This window comes from Pristiophorus japonicus, chromosome 5 (assembly GCF_044704955.1).
Source record: "Pristiophorus japonicus isolate sPriJap1 chromosome 5, sPriJap1.hap1, whole genome shotgun sequence".
In the NCBI taxonomy this organism is placed as follows: domain Eukaryota; kingdom Metazoa; phylum Chordata; class Chondrichthyes; family Pristiophoridae; genus Pristiophorus; species Pristiophorus japonicus.
Window position 1 is genome coordinate 14,614,069 of NC_091981.1, and position 15,763 is coordinate 14,629,831.

Sequence of the window (15,763 nt, forward strand, 5' to 3'; positions counted from 1 at the left end):
GGAGCAGGCTCAAGGGACTGAATGGCCCACTCCTGCTCCTATTTCTTATCTTCTTATCTTATGTTCTTATATTTTAAACTAACATGTTCATCTGGAATTCTTCTCTCTGCTGTTTAGCAAACGCAGTCAGGAGTTTATAATAAAGGACTGAATACCTCTAATCTGAGCGTACACTTGAACCCTTGGAACACAGGATCCAGTCATGAACAGTCATGTGATGTGATTAATATCTCCAGCTTGGAGATGGCACCTTTAGTTTCAAAGTGTCAAACTCATAACTGCATTGTGGTTATCTGATGAGTGGCGATATTAACTATATGATTGCAAAGCTGGTCATCCAATATTCTCTTTAGAATGCATGTAGAAGATGTACAACAACAACAAATACATTTTAATGAGCATTTTTCTATTTCTGAACCCAGGAAATGCTCCTTTTTGGCAATGTGATGTCTTTGTTGTGAAAGTCCAATATTTATGTCTGTTGGTATTGTCCCACATAATCAATTGCGGAATTTGAATTGTGAAAAAGTGCTCTGTACTCTGTTAAGTAGAATAGAAAATAATGTTCGTATAATGCTAACTCTCTGGGTATAAATAATTTGATGCAGTTTTCGAACAACAAACACCATCGCTGTGTCATAATGACCAGATATTCCTGGCCCACGACCGCCCTAAGTGGAGGAAGAACATCCAGGAGGGCACTGAGCACCTCGAGTCTCATCGCCGAGAGCATGCAGAAACCAAACGCAGACAGCGAAAGGAGCGTGTGGCAAACGAGACTCCCCATCCACCCTTTCCTTCAACCACTGTCTGTCCCACCTGTGACAGAGACTGTAATTCCCGTATTGGACTGTTCAGTCACCTGAGAACTCACTTTTCGAGTGGAAGCAAGTCTTCCACAATTTTGAGGGACTGCCTATGATGATGATGAATGACCAGACAATCTGTTTTTTCATTGATGTTAGTTGAGGGATAAATATTGGCCAGGGCACCAGACTACCCTGCTCTTCTTCAAATAATGCCATGGGATCTTTTACGTCCACCCTAGAGAGCAGACGGGGCCTTGGTTTAACTGAAAGCAGCAACTCCAAAAGTGCAGCACTCCCTTAGTGTCGCACTGGGAGTTTCAGCTGAGATGTTGGCTCAAGTCCCTGGAGTAGATCTTGAACCCACAGCCTTCTGGCTCACAGAGGAGAGTACTATCACCATTGACCCACACCTGACACTGGTAATAGTGTGTTACATTCAAGTGTTGCTGTGATTTCATGTATTTCCATGACAAAAGTATTGAGCAAGCAGACCAATGTTTTCACATTTACTTAAACCAACATAACAAAAAAAACAGGTGATCTGGTCATTATCACATTGCTGTTTGTGGGAGCTTGCTGTGCGCAAATTGGCTGCCGCGTTTCCCACATTACAACAGTGATTACACTCCAAAAGTACTTCATTAGCTGTAAAGTGCTTTGCAATATCCGGTGGGCGAGAAGGATGCTATATAAATCCAAGTCTTTCTTTCTTACATATACTCTCATTTGCATGCAATCATGCACTTATGACTGCATCTCGCTCTACTCATTGGGTTGCATAAAGTCTTGTAATCTGTACTGTAATTTGCCTTTTATTAAGTTCACATTCTTAGATTTGTTTCTAATATTTCCTGTTATGCTATCAAACGCTTTTATTAATTAAGAGTGATTAAAAGAAAGAAATGCTGTGTGAAATTATAGTGCACACAGTAATGTTATTCCCATCATTATTGAATATAAGAAAATATTGACTGTTCCTGTTGTAATTGCTTACAGGTTTAGAATGATTCTATTTGCAAAGCAAAGATAGCAAAGGCACTCCTGCCTGGTTGAACAGGACTACTATGAAACACACTGGGCGGAATTATGCTCTCAGTGGCGAATGGACATTGCCAACCGTTCATTACACTTACAACTGCCAATCGACATTCTATGTGGCTTTGCACTGGAACTTACTGTAAATTAGAGAGCCAAAAAGTGCAGTAACTCTGTAAGTTAGAGTTCCCATTATTATAAATGAGAAACAGCCCCCAAAACACACATAACCAATAATAAAAGATAGAAATACTGCACAACATATTTTTATTAATTTAAAAAAATAAAAAAAATATCTATTTTTCTGATTTTTTAAAAAGTTTTTAAAATTATGGTTTAAAATTAACTTAACGTAGTGGGGAGAGTTTTTAAACAATAAAATGTGTTTTAAAAATTTTATTTTACAATGTTTTTGTATGTTTTTAAACTCTTATGCCTGTAACAATAGTTTTGAGGACATTTACTGGGCACGATATGGGTAAATACCACAATCTTGCCCGTGCAAATGTCCTCACTCCCGAGATGCGTTGGAGCTCCCTCCCTTCCGGCCTCCACCCCCCTGGCTCTACCTCCTTTCCGACCCCCCGACCGCCGGCTCTCCCTCCTCTCTCCAGCTTGACAGATCGGAAAAGTCGGTTTTCAGCGAATGTGCATTGTGTGCTGAAAAACAGCTTTTGCGATGCCTTCCTGGGTCCGTAGAAACTCCATACGGACCCAGGGAGGCTGGGATTTCTGCCCCATTGAATTTAATATCAAATCAGGTACAGAAAGCAAAATAAAGAGATGGAAAGAAAGACCGATTAAGAGAGAGAGGGATAGAAGAGCCAGAACATGTAACGGAGGAGTGGTGCAAAAGTCCCAGGATATTATTGTGCAAATCACCTACTCCATAATTTCCTCTTTTGCATCACTCAAGAGTCCTTGGTGGTTTAAAAAAAAATCAGTTCATGGGACGTGGGCGTCGCTGGCAAGACCGGCATTTATTGCCCATCCCTACTTGTCCTTGAGAAGGTGGTGGTGAGCCACCTTCTTGAACCACTGCAGTCCATGTGGTGAAGATACTCCCACAGTTCTGGACTTTGTCATAGTGATTTGGTAGAACGGAGTGGCTTGCTAGGTCATTTTAGATGGCAATTAAGAAGGAAAGAAAAGAAAGACTTGCATTTCTATAGCGCCTTTCACGACCACAGGCCGTACCAAAGTGCTTTATAGCCAATGAAATACTTTTTGAAGTCGCTGTTGCAATATAGGAAACGTGGCAGCCAATGGCACACAGCAAGCTCCCACAATCAGCGATGTGATAATGACCAGGTAATCTGTTTTTGTTATGTTGATTAAGGTATAAATATTGGCCAGGACACCAGTGATAACTTCTTTGAAATAGTGCCAAGGGATCTTTTACGTTGACATGAGAGAGCAAACGGGGCCTCGGTTTAATCTCTCATCCAAAAGACAGCACTTCCGACAGTGCAGCACTCCCTCAGTACTTCACTGGAGAGTCAGCCTAGAATGCGATAGCATTGGGGTATTTTAATGGACAAATAATCCAGAGACCTGGACTAATAATCCGGAAATGTGAGATCAAATCCTACCTCAGTAGCTGGGGAATTTACGTTCAGTTAATTAAATACATCTGGAATGGAAAAGCTAGTATCAGTAATGTTGAATATGACATTACCGGATTGTTGTAAAAACCCAACGGGTTCACTAATGTTTTTTAGGGACGGAAACCTGCCGTCCTTACCTGGTCTGGACTTTATGTGACTACAGACCCACAGCAATGTGGTTGACTCATAAGCCACTGGCTTAGTGGGAAGTACACTTGATGCTGAGTCAGAGGGTTGTGGGTTCAAGTCCCACTCCAGGGACTTGAGCACCGAAATCTAGGCTGACACTCCACTGAAGTACTGAAGTGACGACACTTCAAAAAGTATACCGTACCCCTCGGGGTTGGATTTTCACTTGAATTGCTGCTCTGTTAACGCCCCAGAGAGGCGGTAAATGGGTCTCAAAAGATTTCCAGTGGCCCCTGCCCCAGGAAATTTGGCGGCGGTGTCACCTCGTTCTCAAAATTTGTTTTGCGCTGATCCCATAGCGCCCCGTAGCCAACCCGCCCGAGAAAGCAGATAGTCAGAGCTGTCCTGGCAGCGATGACTGCGCGAGGTAAGTGTGATTGTTTTTTGGGGTTTCTTTTTGATACTCATTTTGGGAGAATAATATATTGGGAATGTTTTTTGTGTTTTATTTGTGCCGATTTTTTTTTTCCAGGGAGGCCTCTTTTAGGGCATTAGGAATCCGACTCTTTAGCAACGGATATTCAGTTGCTCACCAGACCTAGTGGAACACTTCCCTCAGCGCTCTGCTCCACTCTCAGGGCCCGGCTGCTGAATTCAGTGGCTGTCGACGCAAACCATTTACTGCCGCTAAATTTATCCACCGCTCGACATTACCGCCTCTAAAAACCCTCAACTAAAAGTCCAGCCCTTAGTCATCATCATCATCTTCATAGGCAGTCCCTCGGAATCGAGGAAGACTTGCTTCCACTCCTGAAGTGAGTTTTCTGGTGGCTGAACAGTCCAATACGAGAGCCACAGACTCTGTCACAGGTGGGACAGATAGTCGTTGAGGGAAGGGGTGGGTGGGACAGGTTTGCCGCACGCTCTTTCCGCTGCCTGCGCTTGATTTCTGCACGCTCTCGGTGACGAGACTCGAGGTGCTCAGCGCCCTCCCGGATGCACTTCCTCCACTTAGGGCGGTCTTGGGCCAGGGACTCCCAGGTGTCAGTGGGGATGCTGCACTTTATCAGGGAGGCTTTGAGGGTGTCCTTGTAACGTTTCCGCTGCCCACCTTTGCACCCCTAGGTGGAAGCCTGAAGGCAAATCTTGGCCCACTAATATAGAGTGCAAAATCAAAGCAGTGACACTAACCTGGAGTACAGCCCCAAGAAAAGTTACACTAACCCGGAGCTCAATAACAGTTACACTAACCTAGTCAGCCTTATGACAGTTACACTAACCTGCACAGCAGCACCATGGCGGTAACACTAACCCACAGCAAATTATTTACCTGAAAAGCAGACTGCAATTGTAGGTCTCATGTCACTTGCAGTAACCTATATGTGCACCTTGTCAGCTGTGAGAAGTTTTAGAAAGGGATATTTGCTGGTAATTAATACTATGGAAAGGCCTTGTGCAATGTCTGATTATTTTAACCTTGCTTTACTTTGTAATAAAGAGCACTGTTCGTGTATTGTAAAAAAAAACCTGTGCTCTGAAGCAGAGAAAACATAATTTGTAGTCAGTCTGAGCTGCACATCCTCCCAGATATCTTCATCCAGTGCGGCACAAGGAACTGGTTACACATCAGTAATGACAGCGAGCTGTGAACAGATCAGATGTCTGACCCCAATCACTTGAGTAAACGTCTGTTCATGGCTGTGGGAACAAAACCTTTCATTTACACGGGGAAGTTAAAGTTTCAGAGCAACCTTTGCCCGTGCCCTGAACTTTTGTACTGCAGGCCGTTCTATTAGTTGGGGAGAGTTTACAGAGATTGCAGGTTATTTGTTGAAGATGTCTAGCCTGAAACTACACTGGGTTTGCTGCAGTAATCTTGTGGGTACATTCTGATCCTGCTGTCAGCAATATGGCAGGAGATCAGGCGAACCCCTGTGTAATTTCAGGACAATTAGCCAGAGACTTACATTTAGTCTTTAATGTTTAACCTCAAAGCTGTTCTGATTTCAGCAAATCCCCACGTACCTAATCTCGAATATTATTTTGAAAAAAAATCAAGTTTAAAAAGTGGCCGGAATCTTTCAGGCCATAGAAACATTGGGCTGGATTTTTCAGGGGGTGGGAGCGGGCGCGATCCTTGGCGGGTCAGATACCCGCTGTCATCTCGCTCCCACACGCCTTTCCCCCAGCTGCGTCTGTCATCACCTGACCAGCAGCGCTGGGGGACTCAATTCAAATCATTATGAGTTACTTTACAGGCTCTTTCCCCCCCCCACCCTACTTTTTAAATTTTCCTGCATGGCCGCGGGATTCACGCAGCTCGGGAACCACGTCTGTCAACCTGAGGCATGAGTTCAGTGGCCATTGCTCCAGTAGATTACTTGACATCATGGAAAACAAACCAAATTAAAAACATGATATTTACATCAGCTAACAGACTGATGGAGATCCAGTTCTACTTGAAAAGCTACTGGCAAATGTTAATTCAGAAACTCCTGAAGGGAGTGATTTCTGAAGATACCCTTCCTACCCTGGAAATATATTTTTCATTGGCCATTTTTGACTGTTGCCTTCCAACTCAACGGTAATTGCAGAGAAGTGATCTGCACTATAAAAGCTGACATAAACCATTTAAAAAAATGTTTGTGCTGCTTCTGTTTAGGTCTTTCTCACAGTATACTGTGATTGTCCAATTACACATTAATTCAAGTCAACAACCGCAATAATTTCATTGTCATCCCTCACTCCATTGGATCAATTTGCTTTCAGTCCCCAAATATGGCTAATTTAATTTTCCAGTCTGAGACTTTGGGGTGAATTTTTGTGGAGGTTCTCGAACTTCTCCATCGTTAACTTCAATGGAAGTGCTGCACAATTCCCAGAAACACCTTGTAAGCACCACTTACACTATTTGTCAGGAATTCCGCTGCTCTTCACCAGGTTCACCAGACTGATTCCCGGGATTGCAGGACTGACATGTAAGGAGAGAGTGGATCGACTGGGCCTGTATTCACTGGAGTTTAGAAGGATGAGAGGGGATCTCATAGAAACATATAAAATTCTGACGGGACTGGACAGGTTAGATGCAGGAAGAATGTTCCCGATGTTGGGGAAGTCCAGAACCAGGGAACACAGTCTAAGGATAAGGGGATTAGGACCGAGATGAGGAGAAACTTCTTCACTCAAAGAGTTGTTAACCTGTGGAATTCCCTACCACAGAGAGTTATTGGATATATTCAAGAGGGAGTTAGGTATGGCCCTTACGGCTAAAGGGATCAAGGGGTATGGAGAGAAAGCAGGAAAGGGGTACGGAGGTGAATGATCAGCCATGATCTTATTGAATGGTGGTGCAGGCTCGAAAGGCCGAATGGCCTACTCCTGCACCTATTTTCTATGTTTCTATGTTTCTATGTTTCCACTGAACATGCATAAGTTTGTAAATCCACCCCATTATAATCACATTAAAACCTGCTTAAATTTATATATTACCGATACAACTTTTATTTGCACTAGTTACTGATGCAAAAGTCTATGGCCTTGAAATTGGCCACTTAGCGCCTCCGGTTATCGGCTCCTGGTGGCGCTAATTGGGCGACCGACCGGGTGCGGCGAGAAGATCAACTCCCGCTAACTTGGCTGAGAGCTTTGCGGCGGCGGTAACACTTTGCGCCACGATTTCCTGCGCCCGGAGATCGTGACGTCATCACCGTGCGCATCGCCCCGGGGGTAGCATCCCGACCAGAACTTCGGCTCCGCCCCCCTGCAGCATCGCCAGGGCGACAACACCGGCAGCTGCAGGAGGCGTTGTTCCAGAGGCCGGGCGCTTGGGGGGAGGGGGGAGGTGCAAGTAAAAGGAGACGTTGGCACGGGTAGGGGAATCATTTTAACGGTGCATAAAGTGATTTTTTTTTTTTCAATTGCTCCTGGACCACGATTGATCAGCCCGGCACTCTGCTGCAGTGCATGGAGCTGATTGGGCCGGATTGTGGCTGCCGGCAGGGACTAGCTAACTGGACCCTATGTAGAGCCTGCAGGGATGCCACTTCCCTTTAAGGGAGGGAAGGAGCCTCGGATTGCCGCTATGTCCGCTGCACCACTCCTGTCCCACCTCCGTTCATTAGCACTCCAGGTAAGGAAGTGGAGTGCTTGATTTAGCACTCCACTTCCTACCTGGAGCGCTAACACTGACTTTCGCAAAAGCTGGGTATCATTAGCGCCTGGTGCTAAGTTTCCCAGCTTTCAAAAGTTAATGCCCCCAAATGGGGCGACACTGAATTTCTCCCCCAGAGTTTCCAGAGATAAAAGTAGCGTGTTAAAACAAGGCATCTTGCTCTCCCCACTTTTAACTGCTCCCATTTTTAGACCAAAGTTGTAGCTTTCTTAACTGTCAATGATACATGTAAAAAGTGGTAGAATCTAAAATATACATTAATGGTGACAGACACAAGTGAATGATATCGACCACATCCGGAGTCATTTATTTTGTGCAGTATGTTGCTATACTGAAGTGTGTTCTTTATACCACATGCCCTGGTGCTTAGTCTTTGATGGTTTTTTGTCTTTTCAATCACATCCTGTAATGCAATGAAGAGTGACAGGCAATGATTCCAGATGAATGGGGCTGTGCTCACTCAAAAGTTACCTCAGTCATGTCCCAACGAGATCTGTGAAACTCAATAACTGGAGTGGTGAGCAGAGAGTCGGAAGACATGGTGTGAAGAAAGAGCAAGAGAGGGAGTGTGACGTATCTGAAGAAAGACCGATAGATACAGGGTAGCAGCAAGCCAGGCAAAAGATGGGAGAGTGCAAAATGGAAAGTAACCTTGGGCTAGTGGGTAAGACAAGCTGAATATAATACTGCTAAATATTTCCATCAGTGACAACTATACCCGATGAAATACGTGTGGTTATGTTATGAATACAATTGCATATAAACATGGACATGGTATGCGCCATAAACATAACATATGGGGCTGGATTTTCCGGTCTTCTGCCCTCCATTTTTCACCCCGGAGCGGGGGCAATGGCAGCGGTGAGTTGCTCTGGCCGGGCGGTCAGTATCCAGCGCCCCGCAGCGATCCTCGGGTCCGGTTTTGCGGTGACGTGGAGCAGCACCGCCGGGAAGAACTGTGCCAGATGTGCAACGCCGCTGGTTGTGACACCAGCGCGAGTTTGAGCTCCTGCCCGACCTGTCCGCCTGGAAGTTCATCCCGCATTGACCGCCTGGGAAATCAGGACGGTCCAACCATCCCGTCGGCGAAGAGGTGAGTAATGGGCTTCTGAGGTAAGTGTGACTGTTGTAAAAACTAATTTTTTTTCAGCGATTTGTGTTGTGGTGGCGTGGCCAATCTTTTGGGAATATTTTTATGGGGGTGTTTTTTTTAGGTTTTTTCCAGTCCCGCAGGCGTCTCTCAGAGCGTTCCCGGCCCGGCGCTTTGGCTCGGGAGTTTCACATCCTAATGCCACGAGAGGTGTACAACGCCTCCCTTAGCGCTGCATCCCCTGATGCAGGGCCCTGCTGACCAAACTCACCAACTGAGGCGCAAACTATTCCCAGCTGCTAACTTCCCCGCCCCACCGCCATTATCGCCCCGAAAACATAAATGCCTAAAATGCCTCAGAAATGATTATGAATATGAAAGTGCAGGGTTCCAACGTTAGCTTATAAATAGGTCGCCAAGCCATTTTAGCTCATACTAAGAGATCTTTATCAAAATGTTCCAATAAATAGGACTTTCATTGCAACATTTAGATAATTTGTCTTGAATCCTACATTTGTAAACACAATTTGAAGAATGGATATTAACGGCAATGGCCGATCTTTGTCTGACAATGTTTATTGACTATTGCTTCCCAAGGATAATCTTCCTTCTGCCATGCCAGCATGTTCAGGGACTGATTTATTTTGGATACATTCATTAATGTTGCAACTTGATTGACCCAAAGCAACTATTACAGTGCCAGATGATGGAGGATCACTGGAGATCTCGAGGATAAACATTCAGTACAGCTTCATGCTAATCCCTTTGAGCTCCCAATAATAAATGCAATGGCCCCGAAATTGTCCTTCACCCCGATTGGGGACGATAACCTTCTGGGGCTGGGACATCCTGCGCCTGGCCGGGAAGTCCTGCCCCCGACGCGGAATTGGGTCGTGCACCTCACAAAGGGGGCGAAGAGCTGTCTCCGACGCTCCGCTTCTTTGGAGGGGCGCTTCCGGGGCTGAGTGCCATGCCGCGCGGAAGCTCCACGTAACGCTGACGTGCTGCAATGCCCCTCCCCTTCCATTAAAGGGGAGGGCCGCTGAGCACTCTGCAGGCCCTTTTGGTGACCGCCACTGGGCCATCAGGGAGGCATCGACCGGGATAACAGCCCGGCACCCAAAATGGAGTGCCGGACTGCACGATGGTGGCCCGGTCAACGCGAGGGGCGCCATTGTCGGTCCACCATTGTCGGGCCGACCCAAGAATCTGCTGACAAATAAATATGGCGGCACGGGGTGCCAAAGGCCTCCCCTTTAAGGGGGGCCCCTGGGCGGGGTTGACATCCACCGCCCCAGACTCGGGGCCCATGGGGCAATTTCCTCCGCAGGACGTTAAGGGGTCGGTGCGGAGCGGTGAGAGGTCAGCGCGCACGGTTTTAACGTCATCGCCGGTTGCGCGCCGGCCCAGGGTACTAATCGCGGGCACGGTACTGCAAAGGAACAGCGCTCCCCAAACCTCCAGGGCAATTTCCCCAAAAGGCCCCCTCCTCTGGGTGAAAACGCCATTTTGCAGCGTTAGCGTTAGCGCCCCCACCTTGGAGGCACTAACGGGGCTATGAAAAAGGAGCAATTTTGCCCCCAATATATTTTCATCATGCAAAGCTAACCCTGCATTGGTCCTTTAATTGGAAGCCCACCAATGGGTAAGACAAAGCTAATCTACACTGCTGCCCGTTCCGATAGCGATGTGTACACATCTCTTTCTAAGTCTGACAAGTTCTGATGTTTGAGTGGTTTCATAAGCCTTTCCCCCGTTATGCTATCTGTTAGTATATTTATCTAACCACTTTAATGCCTCAGCAGAAACATGATTCACCAGTGCTTGCATAGATATTTCGAGACAACAGAGATTAAATGAATAAATATTTTTTCTGAGTGTAATATACAGGATCATCAAAGCAGCAAAAGGTTGAACAAACTATTGCATGCAATTGGTAGCAGTTGAGATTACCCATTTTGAAGCATCATCATCGTCATAGGCAGTCCCTCGAAATCGAAGAAGACTTGCTTCCACTCTAAAAGTGAGTTCTCAGGTGACTGAACAGTCCAATACAAGAATTACAGTGTCTGTCACAGGTGGGACAGACGGTGGTTGGAGGAAAGGGTGAGTGGGGAGTCTGCTTTGCCGCCATTCCTTTCGCTGTCTGCGCTTGGTTTCTGCATGCTCTTGGCGACGAGACTCGAGGTGCTCAGTGTTCTCCCGGATGCTCTTCCTCCACTTAAGGTGGTCTTTGGCCAGGCACTCCCAGATGCCAGTGGGGATGTTGCACTTTATCAAGGAGGTTTTGAGGGTGTCCTTGAAACGATTCCTCTGCCCACCTGGGGCTCGCTTGACATGTAGGAGTTCCGAGTAGAGCACTTGCTTTGGGAGTCTTGTGTTGGGCATGCGGACAATGTGGCCCGCCCAACGGAGCTGGTCGAGTGTAGCCATTTTGAAGCAATACCAACACTAACATCGGCCCCGAAATCGCAGCCCCTACAGGTGCATGCAATGTGCACACACGCTCGAATAGCAAGTTCCGGGTTTAGGCACGCGGAGCACATGATAAGGAGCTAGAAGCTAAATTAAAAAGTAGGACCTCAAAAGTAGTAATCTCAGGATTGCTACCAGTGCCACGTGTTAGTCAGAGTAGGAATCGCAGGATAGCTCAGATGAATACGTGGCTTGAGCAGTAGTGCAGCAGGGAGGGATTCAAATTCCTGGGGCATTGGAACCGGTTCTGGGGGAGGTGAGAGCAATACAAACTGGATGGTCTGCACCTAGGCAGGAGCGGAACCAATGTCCAAGGAGGAGTGTTTGCTGGTGCTGATGGGGAGGAGTTAAACTAATAAGGCAGGGGGATGGGAACCAATATAGGGAGACAGAGGGAAACAAAATTGAGACAGAAGCAAAAGACAAAAAGGACATGAGTAAAAGTGGAGGCCAGAGAAACCCAAGGCAAAAAATAAAAAGGGCCACTTTGCAGAAAAATTCTAAAGGGTCAAGTGTGTTAAAAAGGCAAGCCTGAAGGCTCTGTGCCTCAATGCGAGAAGTATTCGGAATAAGGTGGACAAATTAACTGTGCAGATAGCAGTTAACGGATACAATATGGTTGGCATCACGGAGCCATGGCTCCAGACTGACCAAAGCTGGGAACACAACATCCAAGGGTATTTAACATTTAGGAAGGATAGACAGAAAGGAAAAGGAGGTGGCATTGCTGGTTAAGGAGGAAATTAATGCAATTGTAAGGAAAGACATTAGTTTGGATGATGTGGAATCGGTATGGGTGGAGCGACGGAATACCAAAGGACAGAAAACGCTAGTGGGAGTTGTGTACAGACCTCCAAACAGTAGCAGTGATGTTGGGGAGGGCAACAAACAGGAAATTAGGGGTGCATGCAATAAAGGTGCAGCAGTTATCATGGGTAACTTTAATGTGCATATAAATTGGGCTAACCAAACTGGAAACAATACGGTGGAGGAGGATTTCCTGGAGTGCATAAGGGATGGTTTTCTAGACCAATATAAGAACAAAAGAACATAAGAATTAGGAACAGGAGTAGGCCATCTAGCCCCTCGAGCCTGCTCCGCCATTTAATAAGATCATGGCTGATCTGGTCGTGGACTCAGCTCCACTTACCCGCACTCTCTCCGTAACCCTTAATTCCCTTATTGCTTAAAAATCTATCTATCTTTGACTTGAAAACATTCAATGAGCCAGCCTCAACTGCTTCCTTGGGCAAAGAATTCCACAGATGCACAACCCTCTGGGAGAAGAAATTCCTTCTCAACTCGGTTTTAAATTGGCTCCTCCGTATTTTGAGGCTGTGCCCCCTAGTTCTAGTCTCCCCAACCAATGGAAACAACCTCTCTGCCTCGATCTTGTCTATCTCTTTCATGATTTTAAATGTTTCTATAAGATCACCCCTCATCCTTCTGAACTCCAAGGAGTAAAGACCCAGTCTACTCAATCTATCATCATAAGGTAACCCCCTCATTTCTCGAATCAGCCTAGTGAATCGTCTCTGTACCCCTTCCAAAGCTAGTACATCGATCCTTAAGTAAGGTGACCAAAACTGCACGCGGTACTTCAGGTGCGGCCTTACCAATACCTTATACAGTTAATATGTCAAGGAACTAACTAGGGGGGAGGCCATCTTAAACTGGGTGCTGTGTAATGAGAGAGGATTAATTAGCAATCTCGTTGTGCGAGGCCCTTTGGGGAAGTGTGACCATAATATGGTGGAATTCTACATTAGGATGGAGAATGAAACAGTTAATTCAGAGTCCATGGTCCAGAACTTTAAAAAGGGTAACATTGAAAGTATGAGGCGCAAATTGGCTAGGATAGATTGGTGAATGATACTTAAGGGGTTGATAGTGGATGGGCAATGGCAGACATTTAGAGACCGCATGGATGAACTACAACAATTGTACATCCCTGCCTGGCGTAAAAATAAAAAAGGGAAGGTGGCTCAACCGTGGCTATCAAGGGAAATCAGGGATAGTATTAAAGCCGAGGAAGTGGCATACAAATTGGCCAGAAATAGCAGCGAACCCGGGGACTGGGAGAAATTTCGAACTCAGCAGAGAAGGATAAAGGATTTGATTAGGGCAGGGAAAATACAATACGAGAGGAAGCTTGCAGGGAACATTGAAATGGACTGCAAAAGCTTCTATAGATAGGTAAAGAGAAAAAGGTTAGTAAAGACAAACGTAGGTCCCCTGCAGTCAGAATCAGGGGAAGTCATAACTGGGAACAAAGAAATGGCAGACCAATTGAATAAGTACTTTGGTTCGGTATTCACTAAGGAGGACACAAACAACCTTCCAGATATAAAAGGGGTCAGAGGGTCTAGTAAGAAGGAGAAACTGAGGGAAATCCTTATTAGTTGGGAAATTGTGTTGGGGAAATTGATGGGATTGAAGGCCGATAAATCCCCTGGGCCTGATGGTCTGCATCTCAGAGTACTTCAGGAGGTGGCCTTGGAAATAGCGGATGCATTGACAGTCATTTTCCAACATGACATAGATTCTGGATCAATTCCTATGGAGTGGATTGTAGCCAATGTAACCCCACTTTTTAAAAAAGGAGGGAGAGAGATAACAGGCAATTCTAGATCGGTCAGCCTGACATCGGTAGTGGGTAAAATGATGGAATCAATTATTAAGGATGTCATAGCAGCGCATTTGGAAAGAGGTGACATGATAGGTCCAAGTCAGCATACATTTGTGAAATGGAAATCATGCTTGACAAATCTTCTGGAATTTTTTGAGGATGTTTCCAATGGAGTGGACAAGGGGGAACCAGTTGATGTGGTGTATTTGGACTTTCAGAAGACTTTTGACAAGGTCCCACACAAGAGATTAATGTGCAAAGTTAAAGCACATGGGATTGAGGGAAGTGTGCTGACGTGGATTGCGAACTGGTTGGCAGACAGGAAGCAAAGAGTAGGAGTAAATGGGTACTTTTCAGAATGGCAGGCAGTGACTAGTGGGGTACCACAAGGTTCTGTGCTGGGGTCCCAGCTGTTTACATTGTACATTAATGATTTAGACAAGGGGATTTAATGTAGTATCTCCAAATTGGCGGATGACACTAAGTTGGGTGGCAGTGTGAGCTGTGAGGAGGATGATATGAGGCTGCAGAGTGACTTGGATAGGTTAGGTGAGTGGGAAAATGCATGGCAGATGAAGTATAATGTGGATAAATGTGAGGTTTTCCACTTTGGTGGTAAAAATAGAGAGACAAACTATTATCTGAATGATGACAGATTAGGAAAAGGGGAGGTGCAACGAGACCTGGTTGTCATGGTACATCGGTCATTGAAGGTTGGCATGCAGGTACAGCAGGCGGTTAAGAAAGCAAATGGCATGTTGGCTTTCAAAGCGAGGGGATTTGAGTATAGGGGCAGGGAGGTGTTACTACAGTTGTACAGGGCCTTGGTGAGGCCACACCTAGAGTAGTGTGTACAGTTTTGGTCTCCTAACTTGAGGAAGGAAATTCTTGCTATTAAGGGAGTGCAGCCAAGGTTCACCAGACTGATTCCCGGGATGGCGGAACTGACATATCAAGAAAGACTGGATCAACTGGGCTTGTATTCACTGGAGTTCAGAAGAATGAGAGGGGATCTCATAGAAACGTTTAAAATTGTGATGGGTTTAGACAGGTTAGATGCAAGAACAATGTTCCCAATGTTGGGGAAGTCCAGAACCAGGGGTCACAGTCTAAGGATAAGGGGTAAGCCATTTAGGACCGAGATGAGGAGAAACTTATTCACCCAGAGAGTGGTGAACCTGTGGAATTCTCTACCACAGAAAGTTGTTGAGGCCATTGACTAAATATATTCAAAAAGGAGTTAGATGTAGTCCTTGGTACTAGGGGGATCAAGGTGTATGGCGAGAAAGCAGGAATGGGGTACTGAAGTTGCATGCTCAGCCATGAACTCCTTGAATGACGGTGCAGGCTCGAAGGGCCAAATGACCTACCCCTGAACCTATTTTCTATGTTTCTATGAGCCCGGTCTTTTGGTTGATCGCATGCATCCCCAGGAGAAGGGCCTCTGCTGCTGGCGATTTGGGCTATTTGCCCTACTCTTGCCCAGCGAATGTCCTTCAAACTCTTATGTCTGGTAAAGCAGGCCTAATTGTACTAGCTTAAGAGTTTTAATAGATAGAAAAAATAAATATTATTCCTTATTTTCATATTAAAACCCTGTCTGTGAAAGTAAGTTTATTTTTAACACTATTAAACATTATTTTTTAATTCAAAAAAATAAATTTTTCTCCAAACATTTAACTCAATGTAATTTATCTTCATTTAAAAAAAAGTGAAGTGTTTTTTGTATTGATGTTTGTATTTTATTTGTTTTTAAGGGTATTCTCATTGATATTAACGGGAGCTCAGAGCTGCCATTACTATCAATGAGAATACTAC